General features: G+C 45.6%; 1 protein-coding gene across 1 annotated transcript in view; it reads right to left on the minus strand.

Annotated features, from left to right (window-relative positions):
• grik5 (glutamate receptor, ionotropic, kainate 5) overlaps positions 1-12,184 on the minus strand; it is a 100,432-nt gene that overhangs the window by 44,854 nt on the left and 43,394 nt on the right.

The raw sequence follows: 12,184 nt of genomic DNA on the forward strand, positions 1-12,184 counted from the left end.
CTGGCAGTGGTTACAGACCCCACCATTCAGACAGGCAGTGGTTACAGACCCCACCATTCAGACTGGCAGTGGTTACAGACCCCACCATTCAGACTGGCAGTGGTTACAGACCCCACCATTCAGACTGGCAGTGGTTACAGACCCCACCATTCAGACTGGCAGTGGTTACAGACCACACCATTCAGACTGGCAGTGGTTACAGACCCCACCATTCAGACTGGCAGTGGTTACAGACCCCACCATTCAGACTGGCAGTGGTTACAGACCCCACCATTCAGACTGGCAGTGGTTACAGACCCCACCATTCAGACTGGCAGTCATATGCAGCCACACTTTAGATTTCCGTGCCGACATCGAGCTAATGAAAAAACGAAAGCTAACCGAAAGGCTCAGACGTTCGGGAGGAAGGTGAAGGGCGTTGCTTGGCAATCAAGCCAATCACCGAAGCCGTTGCAAGACGCGCAATCTGATTGGCTGGCGGTTTGGGCTTGAGTTTAAGGATATTACGCCTAACTTAATATAAAACAATAAAATACAAAAATAAAAAGTTTTCGAAAAAGTATCGAAAACCGGATCTGATTTCGGTACAGTATACCGTAGCCGCTAGTAACCGGTATTTCGGTAATACCAGGAACCGGTATGCACCCCTAGCCCACATTCATGTTTTTTTTCTATAACATAGCCCCGACCTCGACCTCCAAACAGACACACACAAAAAAAAGACACGAAGAAAGCTCAGCTGAGCCTCAGTGGTGCTAAGCAGAGTGACAAGGCCTCGCTCTGACAGACGTGTTGACAAGGCAGTGTGAAAGGATAGAGAGATGAAGGGAAGGGTGAATACAGAGGAGAGGGGGACAGACAGGGAGGATGGGGGGGGAACAGTTGACCTGGGAAAGCTGGTCAACCAGTCTAACTCTCGACACATTTGACAGACAGCTGAAAGAGTCAGTTCATGACCTTCAATTGACCCTTCAGCTGTAAACACAGACATGCAGGAGTGGTAGAAATCTGACCTCTGACCTTTAAAAGCACATGAGGGGATGAAAATGAGTCTTGTGTGTTTGTGCATACACTAGTCTGAACATCAAAGAGGCAGATAATACGCATTGCCGTCACTGTGCTGAACGTCCCTTCCACCTCTAATCTCTTTTTTCTGGGCTCACCTCTCCAACACTTGTTTAGCTTTGATGTTCAAAGCACACAAAAATCTGTAACCCTGTGCTTCGAATCCCTCATCACGATTACTGACCTGACTTTCTTCCTGTGCCGTGTCAAAGGGTGGGCAAGCGGCTACACAAACATGTCTGTAATGCTAATAGCATGCGCCATACTGTGCAGATGGCTGCGTTGCTCTAATTATTGTAACCGCAGCTCAAAGTGAGCAGTGGCAGAACGTATGCAGGGCCATCTGTATGTGAGACACAGCATATAATAACTGGCACACAGTGGGAGTCATTTATTCCCTCTTTCTATTCATTAAATCATATACAGTATGTTCTAATAAAGGTGGATCAAATGGTGAACACTATGTACTGTATAATGGTGTACATGTACAGCTTATTATTCTGACCACACAGTGAGAGCAACACAGCTACTTCATTGTTCTGTTGCTACTGTGTGCTGTTTGCTCCCTACATCAGTGGTCGCTTTCTCAATTCACCCTTCCCCAAAGAGAGTGTGTGTGTGTGTGTGTGTGTATGTGTATGTGTATGTGTGTGTGTGTGTGTGTGTGTGTGTGTGTGTGTGTGTGTGTGTGTGTGTGTGTGTGTGTGTGTGTGTGTGTGTGTGTGTGCGTGTGTGCGTGCGTGTGTGCGTGGCTTCCAGACATGTGTGTTCATTTCAGCACATGTATGAGGATGAGTGTGTGTGATGGCGTATTGATCGGGCGCAGCTGAGGTGGCGGGCCTTCAGGTGCAGTCGATCAAACCTGCAGGGAACCTATCAGGGGAGCAGTGCATTTCACAGGAGCCACCTGATTGGCTATTACCAAGAGGCAGATTGCCATGATGACGAATAAGATCCTAACTGAGGATATGCCTTCATCAATGATGGGATGGAACCGGTGCTATTTCATTGTTATTGAGAGCTATTGACAGCATTAGACAGAGAAGATTACAGCCTCTATTCTCCAGGGAGAAGAAGAAGAAGGGGGAGGGAGGGAGGGAGGGAGGAGACGGAAAGCTGTGATAAGAGTAAGGAGAATGAGAGAGAGAAAAAAGGAGCACTGGGAATGGGGCTGGGGACGAGGGGGGAATAAAAAAAATTGAAAAGAGATTGGAAAGAGATGTGGAGGAGGATGGAGATAGAGAGACGGGAGAGCAGGTGGAGAGTAACAAATGACATTTACTTAAGTTCTGTACTCAGGTATACTCACTATATTACAGAGATGAATATGTTTGCTTTTAACCACCACCATGTATTTCACAGCGACTAGTTATTCTGCAAACTTACAACTTAGAAAATATGGTGCATGGTTCCCAACAGTACATATTAAACTAAGATATGTGCTTTATGTGGTTTTCCCTGTCCTGTCGTGTGTTATATAGGTTTGTGTGCACGTAAATGGTCTGCAAAAGTTCCCTTTGTTAGTGTGTAATCTTAATTTGAATTCATTCTCCTTGCTTGTTCTTATATTTCTTGTTGGGAAATGGTATTCTTTTCTTCCTTTGACATTTAAAACAAATGAAGTCAGCTTGTAAATTGGCTGAAAATACATCAATTCATATTTAATTCCAAAGCCTGCAGCAAACGTTGCGTCCCATCTGTGCATGTTCTTATGTCGATACATCACTTTTCTTTGTTTATTTTAAAGTAAAGAGCTTAAGATTAGTTCCATCTCACCAAACCACCACATTAAAATGCGGCTAATAGGCAGCAGTTATTCATCAGTAACCAATAAATATGAAAAAAATAAACTATATTTGGAATATGCCACACTTTCATGTGCCCCGTCATTAGTTCAGCAGCTAAACTGTGTTTATCACTTTATGGTTTACGCCTCATCGCTAATGACACATTTTGTACTCATCACCGCTCTCTGATTCCCAAATTTGGATGGACTACCTCACTGACAAGAAAAAATACTGTGTCGAGAAATTATTTTCTGAAGCTCTCCTGCTAAAGCTCCTAAACTACTACGACTTTCATTCTACAAAGTCTTGTAACTACAGGAGATGATCCAAGACATACCTGTCTGTTAGGTGTTACATGTAAAAGGGTACTGGGTAAGCTTAGTGAGTATTTATTTTGTTGTGTGTGTGGTGTAAGCTCTGCAAAAAGAGAGCAAAATCATTAACTTAAATCACATTTCTCAACCGAAACTGTCTGCAGTAATAACAATCTATCGAATATGAATTAAGGAAAATCAGTTATAGGACACAAACAACATGTCTGCAGTAATCAAAAAGAGAACGACAAACAAAGGAAGCAAGGCAGCGCATGAAGCCTCTCGTTGAAGTCAAGTGATTGCACCTGAGCACTTCCTGTCTGGAAAGGACACGCCCTCCTCTCCAGACAGGAGTGCTCGAAAAAATCATGTCCTATGTGTTTTCCAAACCACTTTTCACAACCAGTGTGAACAAGTGTATTGAATGAAGGAAAGATGTGAAGGAGAATTCATCAGCACACCAGCCGACATAATTATGATGCACCAGGCGAATGGTGTTACACTTTTGGGAATTGTTGGACGGCATTATCTCCTTTCCTTTCGTAAAGGATGGTCCAATGCATCCTAAGGTAGAGGAGATAACAAAGAAAGCATTGAAGCCCCTTTCCTATCATCTAGAGAACAGCTTTTATCATGGCTGCCAATTAGGTTCTTCTGGCTCATTTCACTCTGGGTGTTTCTCAATGTCGAGGACGCTTCCTTGGTAGGACACAGGTTCTTCAGAAGCGATGCAAGAATCCTTCCTAGCCTCGGAAAACGAAGAATGGTGGAACAGGCTAACAGGTGTGCGTCATATGCGAGGCCCCGCCTTAAATGGAGCGCGATTTCCGCCAAAGATTTGGGAAATTGGTCCGTGCGCAAAGCATTGTGGGGATTTTAAGACCGCGGAGGATACACATGTGCAGCCTCGAAATGTCCCGCAACGAAGGACGCTGGCCTCGGTAGAATTCCAAGCATCCTGGACATTGGAACAGTCCTTCGGTGGGATTCGATGACGTAGCATCCTTGATATAGTGGCTCTGGAGCAGCCTTCCTCGACATTGAGAAACACCCTCTGTTAGGACCCTTCCTAAGCAATAAAGACTATTGGTCCTCCCTTCCTCAGGTGTGACCTCTTGTGACCTCTTGATGGGAACCACTAACACCTACAGTTTATAGTCATATGTACAGGGTGCATTGACCTATATGCAACATTTCAATGAAATAAAAGTAACACCGCCTCCTACTAAATTCTCTTTCTTGCCATTCTACAAAAATATTTTTGTACGACTGTTTTTATTGATTCTATTTGACATTTGGTTATTGGCTGTTTAACTTAGAGGTGTTGTGCCTGTAAGCAAATTCAGTGGTTGTCTGTTCTCAGATGGAAATGTTTATTTTTTTAAGGACTAGCTGATCAAAGAAAATTGTATTTCTCTCACTCCACCAGCTGCTACCAATCAGCTGATTATATACATCTACTACATTTTGCCATGATCTCTTACAGCCAATCATGGTGAAGCTATCAAACTTCACCTATTCTACTTACAGCTTCACCTTCACCTGTAACATAAGATATCACAATGAGGTCTAATTGAAAAGTCTATTCCCATTTCTCATCCTCTTGTGCTAATGTCAATAATATTTGTTCACTCGAAACAGAAGTCTCTCGTGATTGAATTAAAGACAATTGCTTAACGACTTCTGTTTCTTTGGATTCTTTGAAACCTCCTATACTTCAGGTACATTCAAGAAAGCAAGATTACTTTTGACATTGACAGAGAACTTCTTCTACAAGTGCATACGAGAGAAAGAAAGCCAAGTGCAATGCGCTGGTGAAGGACAGCGCAAACACAGAGAGAGCAAATGGTGAGATGCGGTTGCCTTGTTTAATCTGGACTGCGTGTCTGGCTGCTGAACTTGCTCCGCTGCTGTAGGAGAACACGGCTGAGTCCCTGTAGCAGCCGGGTGTCAGTCTGCAGGGGGTGAGCAGCGAGAGGGCCAGACTAGTCTGAGCTGCACACAAAAAAAAACACTCCCCCAACATCAACCCCCCCCCTCGCTCGCTTTCATTCTGCACCCTGCTGTAAGTCATCCGGCACCCTGGCACCACTGAGAAATACAGAAAAGCAAAAATACATAAATATCCTGACACGCTGGGTGTGTGTGTGTGTGTGTGTGTGTGTGTGTGTGTGTGTGTGTGTGTGTGTGTGTGTGTGTGTGTGTGTGTGTGTGGTGTGTGTGTGTTGTGTGTGTGTGTGTGTGTGTGTGTGTGTGTGTGTGTGTGTGTGTGTGTGTGTGTGTGTGTGTGTGTGTGTGTGCAGGAGACTTGGCAGCTAGCTTATAGTGTATGCAGTGCCTATTATGAAAGAGAAAACCGTAAAATCAGAGATCTTAATTATCTAGAGAGAGCAGGAGGGAGAAGGGGATGTTGGGGGGGTGGGTGGTGTGGTAGGAGGGGAAGCAAAGGGAGAGCCAAAGTGGGACGGAGGGAGGGAGGGAGGGAGGGAAGGGAGGGGATATTGAGAAAATCGGAAAACGAGGGAACGCTATCTCGCCTCGCACCCCCAGGCTGACGGGGATGAACGGAGGCTCAGGCAGAGGAAGCAGCATGAGCGATAGCAAGGGAGGAGAGGAAGGAGAGAGGGATGCAGAGAAAGACAAAAAGATGGAGAAAAGGCAGCTTGAAGAGGTGGGGGGGGGAGAGGAGAAGGGTGTCAGTGGGGGGGCTGACGAATCATTTGTTTTCCCTCCTCATGCCTTATTGTATGACACAAGAAAATCTGACAGTTATCATAATGGAAGGATGAATCATTCCCGTAATTGAATTTGCAAGTGGAACGGCTTCAGTGGATGTGGATTTAAGAAGACTTTACCGCCGGCCATTATGGCACAGAAGTGTTATTTTGCTCATTCTTCTCACAATTAAAAGTCATTGTTGACTAGAGAGCGCCTGCTGCAGACAGCTCGGCTGCCGTCCCCCAACGAGCGCGGTCAGGACATTTCAGAACATTTGTCAACCCCCCAGACAATATGGATGAGCTGGGAGGTCTGTTTGGTGTGTGTGTGTGTGTGTGTGTGTGTGTGTGTGTGTGTGTGTGTGTGTGTGTGTGTGTGTGTGTAGGGTGCAAGGGAGAGTATAAAAGAGATAGAGAATTGAGTGTGAGAGAGAATGGGGGACATTCATCCCAGTTGGGGATTTAGCTGTTTGGTGCATGTATTCATCTTTGTGTGTGTATAAATGGCATATGCATTTGTGTGTGTGTGTGTGTGTGTGTGTGTGTGTGTGTGTGTGTGTGTGTGTGTGTGTGTGTGTGTGTGTGTGTGTGTGTGTGTGTGTGTGTGTGTGTGTGTGAGCAGTGTCACTGGGAGTGGAAAAATACCAAGGACCCTTAGTTCACCCCTTTGTGGCTCTTCTGTAGTGCTGGATTAAGTGTGTAGGACTTTGTGTCTGCGTCTGATATGAAAGCAGCAGCACATGTTCTCGGTCGCATTGACTCAGCGTTTTCACTTTGCACCCATTCGCACTTTCTCCCCCGCCTCCCCTCTAACATGTACCTCTCTAATCTCACCATCTCTGCCTTTTCTCTGCTATCTTACCTTTGTCCTCCTCTTGATGCCACTGCCTCCTTTGTTCCCTTTATGCCTTTTGTTTGCAGTATTTTCGGTTTTTCTCCCTAACCTTTTCTTTTTCGTATTGCCTTCCTTTCCAGAATATATATTTGAGGCATGACTTTGAGATGAGGCTAAACATTTAGATTTTGAGCAAATATGATTTATTCATGGGATGTGTTCTAGTGGTTCAATCAATCCAAATAGGAGGAAAAGGTATTATATAAACTTGGCCATATGGAATAAGAAACAACAATAACTTAAACAGCTTTTGTAAATAATGAAATTCAATACAAGTAGTGCCGTAAGCACAACCTTGTGAGGCTTATAGTGTTGAATGTTGGTTTTTAAGAGGAGTACTTCTCACACAATGGGAATTAAATAAATGAACATCCGACAATTAAGTGTAATCTATAGCAAGATAACAAACTGCAGCCTTAGACCCCATTTACACGGGAACGTTTGCGTTTACGCACCGTATGCGTTTTCAAAAAAGTCTTCTGTACACACGCGGCTCAATTAACGTGTCCATTCACACGAGACCGCTGGAAACGCTGTAGTACATATGCCGGGCCTGTAAGTGGCGCTGCTGCCGCCACAAAATACACCAAAAGCAGCGAAGAAGACCCCGGATCATGGTTGCCATGGTTGCCCTTCTGTTTATTCTCCGCGGTGGACGGCGTGTGCTCCTGCTGTAATTCTCTCCGGTTAGTCCACCAGCAGATGAAAAACACCCACCTCTCCGCCTCTTCCAAGGGACGAGGGGACCGTGCGGCAGAGTTTCCGTTAACATTTTTTTCCGCCGGTCAACATGTCCGTTAAAGTTTAAATCTTCCGGACAAAATTAGAAAAGTGCCGGTCAGAGGTCTTCTTTGTTATTTATTGAGCTTTAAAACAAATTGATAACGACTCTATATAATAATAATAAACGGAGCCTCTCTTTTCCTCCCCCTCTCCTGACAGCCCAGCAGCTGATCTCTGAGCAGGAGACGTGGGGAGAGGGAGACGTGGGGAGAGGGAGACGTGGGGAGACGTGGGAGACGTGGGGAGAGGGAGACGTGGGGAGAGGGAGACGTGGGGAGAGGGAGGCGGGGGGAGACGTGGGGAGAGGGAGACGTGGGGAGAGGGAGGCGTGGGGAGAGGGAGGCGGGGCTATTTCATCGTTATCAGAAAATGATCGTATAGGCGTACACACGGAGCCGTTTGCCCCCCCAGAGCGCTCCGTTTGCAGATCTATCCACCTTGGGACCCGTTATCGTTTGCGGGGTCCGTTTCTATCGTTTTGTTTACGGCCTCCTGTAAACGAAAGGGCTATACGCAAGAGAAACTATGCAGATACAACCCGTATCGTCCTCGTGTAAACGGCGTCTTACAAATGAGAAGAATCAACACCACTGTCTGCTGCTGTCAATGACAACATATCCGTATGCACAACAGCTTGAGCGCTACAATAAAAGGTTCACACTTCTTTCAGCATTGTCTACTCGTGTTGGTGACCAAACACTGTCGAATGAAATAAATAATGCACCTACAAGAACAGGAATACTGGAGTGCTCAGACTGAGTTTATAGCAGTTCATTGATTCATTGACCGGAACACAATTAATCAACAATTTGATCATTTAAATTAAGAATTAGAATCAGGTTTATTGCCCAGTAGGTTTCTCCATACGAGGAATTAAGCTTTTCCTGGTGCTCAGAGCGCTATGTGCATTATTACATGTTCAAATCATACAAAAGGGCCTTTTTAAGCTACTCAAATGTTAGGATGTGTTCAATTACTGTTCTAAATCATTATAAAAAAGAGTTTCTTAGGGTTTGCACGGTCTGTCGGACAAACAGGGGGTTTGAAGATGTCACCTTGGGTTCTGGGACAGTGCGTTTGTAGAACAATGATGAGGAAGGGTAACGCTTGCACATTGACTCCAAACCCACACATTTATCTCTTTAAGTAGACAATGCTTCGATCCCAGTCCCTTCAGGTCAAGCACAAACACACCAAGCCAAGTGGGATTTGTCTAGTTAGATAAATAAGTGACGTTTCATCACTGCTGATTGCCAATATGTGATGTGCACACACAACTACCCACCTTCTAATTTGTGGAGTAAACAACCCTAGTTTTAAGCTTCACAACATGTATTCCAGGACTGTCATATTCTGGGTTGCATCAGGTGTTTGTGTTATTGCGTCTAACCCAAGTAACTGCACTCTCCACGGCTTTCTGTCTCGCTGTTCCTCCCACCCACTCCCTATATGTTTCACCTTGTCCTCCCTCAACAGGGCTGCAGACACTTTGATCTCTCATTTTCAGCCTCTCTGCCCTCTTCACTCTCTCTCTCGTTCACTCCGTCTCACCCTCCATCCTCCCCCTCCTCTGTATATCTATTTTGTCTCAGGAACACTCTATACCCCTGTCTCTTCACTGACCTCTCTCTCTCTCTCTGCCTATCTTAGCTCTCACCGGTGTCTTCAATCTCGACAGTGCACTTTCTCTGTTACACTCCCCCCTCCTCTCCCCCCCCTTTTCTCTCCCCTCTCCCTGTTCATTGGACATGGATAAATTCTTCCCAGTGTTCTCCTTGACAAAGAGGCCCTCAGTCAGTGACACCGCCTGCTTGGGGAACCACTGTGATCCTGTGACCATGTCACATCCAAGTATGTCACGCGCAAACATACACACACAAACACACACAAGCGTCCTTCACCAACTCTCCAGGAAGGTCCAAAGAACATTGTGCGTGTGCTTGCTTATGCGTGAGCACGTGTCGTTTTATTTTCTCCGCGTCTGCGTCCCGAGTCACGCCGCCGTGTTCTGTGTTTGTGCCAGCAGTGAGTTTGCATTTCAGCCTCCCCGCATGCATATTTACCACCCGCTGTCCGGATCAGTGGAGTCGGGGGTTGGTTGGAGGGGGGGGGGGGGGGGTGGGGGGGGGGGGGGGGGGGGGGGGATTGAAGCTCAGTGCACTGCTTTCCTCAGGAGCTTTTTAAAAAAGATGTGCCGCTCAGTGTCACTGGCTGTCGACGCGGGTCCCACTTGTTGCAGCTGAGGCTTATGTAAGCACAGCAGTTTAATCACAATTAGGAAGCTCTCCTTGAACTCACTTGCCCCTTGGCTTGTTTGCTGAGCTAAAATTTGCATTCAGAACAAAGCCTTGGTAATATAAGAGTGATATTAATACACACGGCGCTGCAAAGAGAACAATGTCTGAGCGCTGTCAATTTATATCAGCGTTGGATATCAGGTGGACGTCACGGTGAATGTTCACTTTCACAATGCTATGGGTTAATGTAAGCACCTTACCGCTGGATATAAAAACCCATTAACACCCACTGATATATGTTTCTTGTCTTTAGTGAGAAGGTTACAATTGGATTCATGGCATAGCAGTAGTCACGGTATTTATGGGATAGTCAGCAGTGATGGAAACAGACCCTCGTGGACACGCTCATATCCCTGATGCGCGTTGAAGTGAAAATACAATTAAATAAAATCAACAGGGATTTGGACAACTATTTAAATGAAATACAGCGAATAATAGAAAATAAGTGCTCTCCTCAAAGCCACCAGACTCCAGTCAGACAACAATGTTACCTCGCTGTTCATCATGAAACACACTCCATTCAAAGTGAGCAAAAACAAAATAAAACTCATCACAACCGTCTTTGTTAGTGTTTCCAATGTTCAAGCAATCAGCTACACTTGTTCAGACATTTGAAAGAGACATTTATAATCACCCTGCTATTTACTCCGGTTTACGGAAAGTCAGTGACTTACTGGCAATGGAAAACAGTCTATCGCTTAATCATAATTCCTGTTCATACACGCTCATTTTTGGTGGAGAAAGGGTATTATAGAATGGTATAAACAGTATTTGACGTATTATAATCCCATTGTTGGAATACAAATCCCTTGTGATTTGATTTTTCACAAACTGTTAACATGTCTTGCACTTTACTTTTCTCCCTTACTACTGCTCGTACTATACAGGCGGCCATCCGAGCAAGAGGGATGTCTTTTTGAATTGCCTCTCCTGAGACTCCTTTCAAATGTTTTTACGCTTATGTGCTTAAGGGGTTTTGGTGCGTGCGTGCGTGCGTGCGTGCGTGCGTACGTGCGTGCGTGCGTGCGTGCGTGCGTGCGTGCGTGTGAATAACAGTTGTCTTCTTAGAGCGCTTAGCACCAATGATGTAAAACTGTGAAGCCCATTGAGATATTTGCTTGGTGATATAAATACATCTGACTTGACTTTACTTGGTGTGTGTTATCAGGGCCTCATATCAACAGATGTCTTCTGTAATGCCTTCTGCTGACTACTGATGCAGGATATTTACATTGTGTCTGTTACTGGAGCGGGTCTACAGCAAGAGAAGCTCTGTTAAATCATGAAAGCACTTTGGAGTCAGAAGTTGACTTTGTTCCATCAGTCAGAGCACGGAGACGCTTGTGAATCACTTAGAGGGCATCTTGCTTTAAAAGAAAGCCTGATATTTACAGTGCACATGAAATAGAAAACGGAAACAGTGGGGCTGTGACACAGACAAAGGTAGAATGTTTGCCTTCACACCGCCATCGCTCTGTGATGAACCGATGAACCGACTCCACACAGCTCTCCCACTTAGACACCCACGCTCCGCACACACACACACATATACACAGATACACAGATACATTGAGATGTACACAAACATATCCAGCATCGTTCATGCTCACACACACACACACACACACACACACACACACACACACACACACACTACACACACACACACACACACACACACACACACACACACACACACACACACACACACACACACACACACACACACACACACACACACACACACACACACACACACACACACACACACACACACACACACATTCACAGGTTGTGGATTAAATGACTCAGATGTCATTTGCTCTCTCCGTCTCTCACTCTCTTTCCTGCTCTCTCGCACATTGTCAGGTTTTGCTGCCGTGGCAACAGAGTTGAGGATGAGAGGAGGAGGAGGAGGAGGAGGAGGAGGAGGAGGAGGAGGAGGAGGAGGAGGAGGAGGAGGGAGACGCAGAGAGAGGAGAGGAGCTGGTGATGGAACAGGTAAATGAGAGATCGGGGAGTCAGAGCTCACTGGTCATGGGAGGCGGGGCTTCGGCGCTGCTGCAGGGTCTTTTTTTTCAGTGTGTGTGATTGACTGTGCTCTGGAAGTGAGGGGCAGAAACACAAGGAGTGTGTTTGTGCTACGTGACTGGGAACAAGTGTGTATGCTTGGCTGGGTGTGTGTCCTGTAGCACATGTTGTGTGTCCACTCAGATGGTTTTAGTGTTTGATCAATCAATCGATCAAGTTTATTCACAGACTGTTAAAAAGCCAATCAAAGATAGGAACGGAGATGCCCGTAGCTTGAGAATAAGGTCCCACACAC

This window comes from Trematomus bernacchii, unplaced genomic scaffold (assembly GCF_902827165.1).
Source record: "Trematomus bernacchii unplaced genomic scaffold, fTreBer1.1, whole genome shotgun sequence".
Taxonomy (NCBI): Eukaryota; Metazoa; Chordata; class Actinopteri; order Perciformes; family Nototheniidae; genus Trematomus; species Trematomus bernacchii.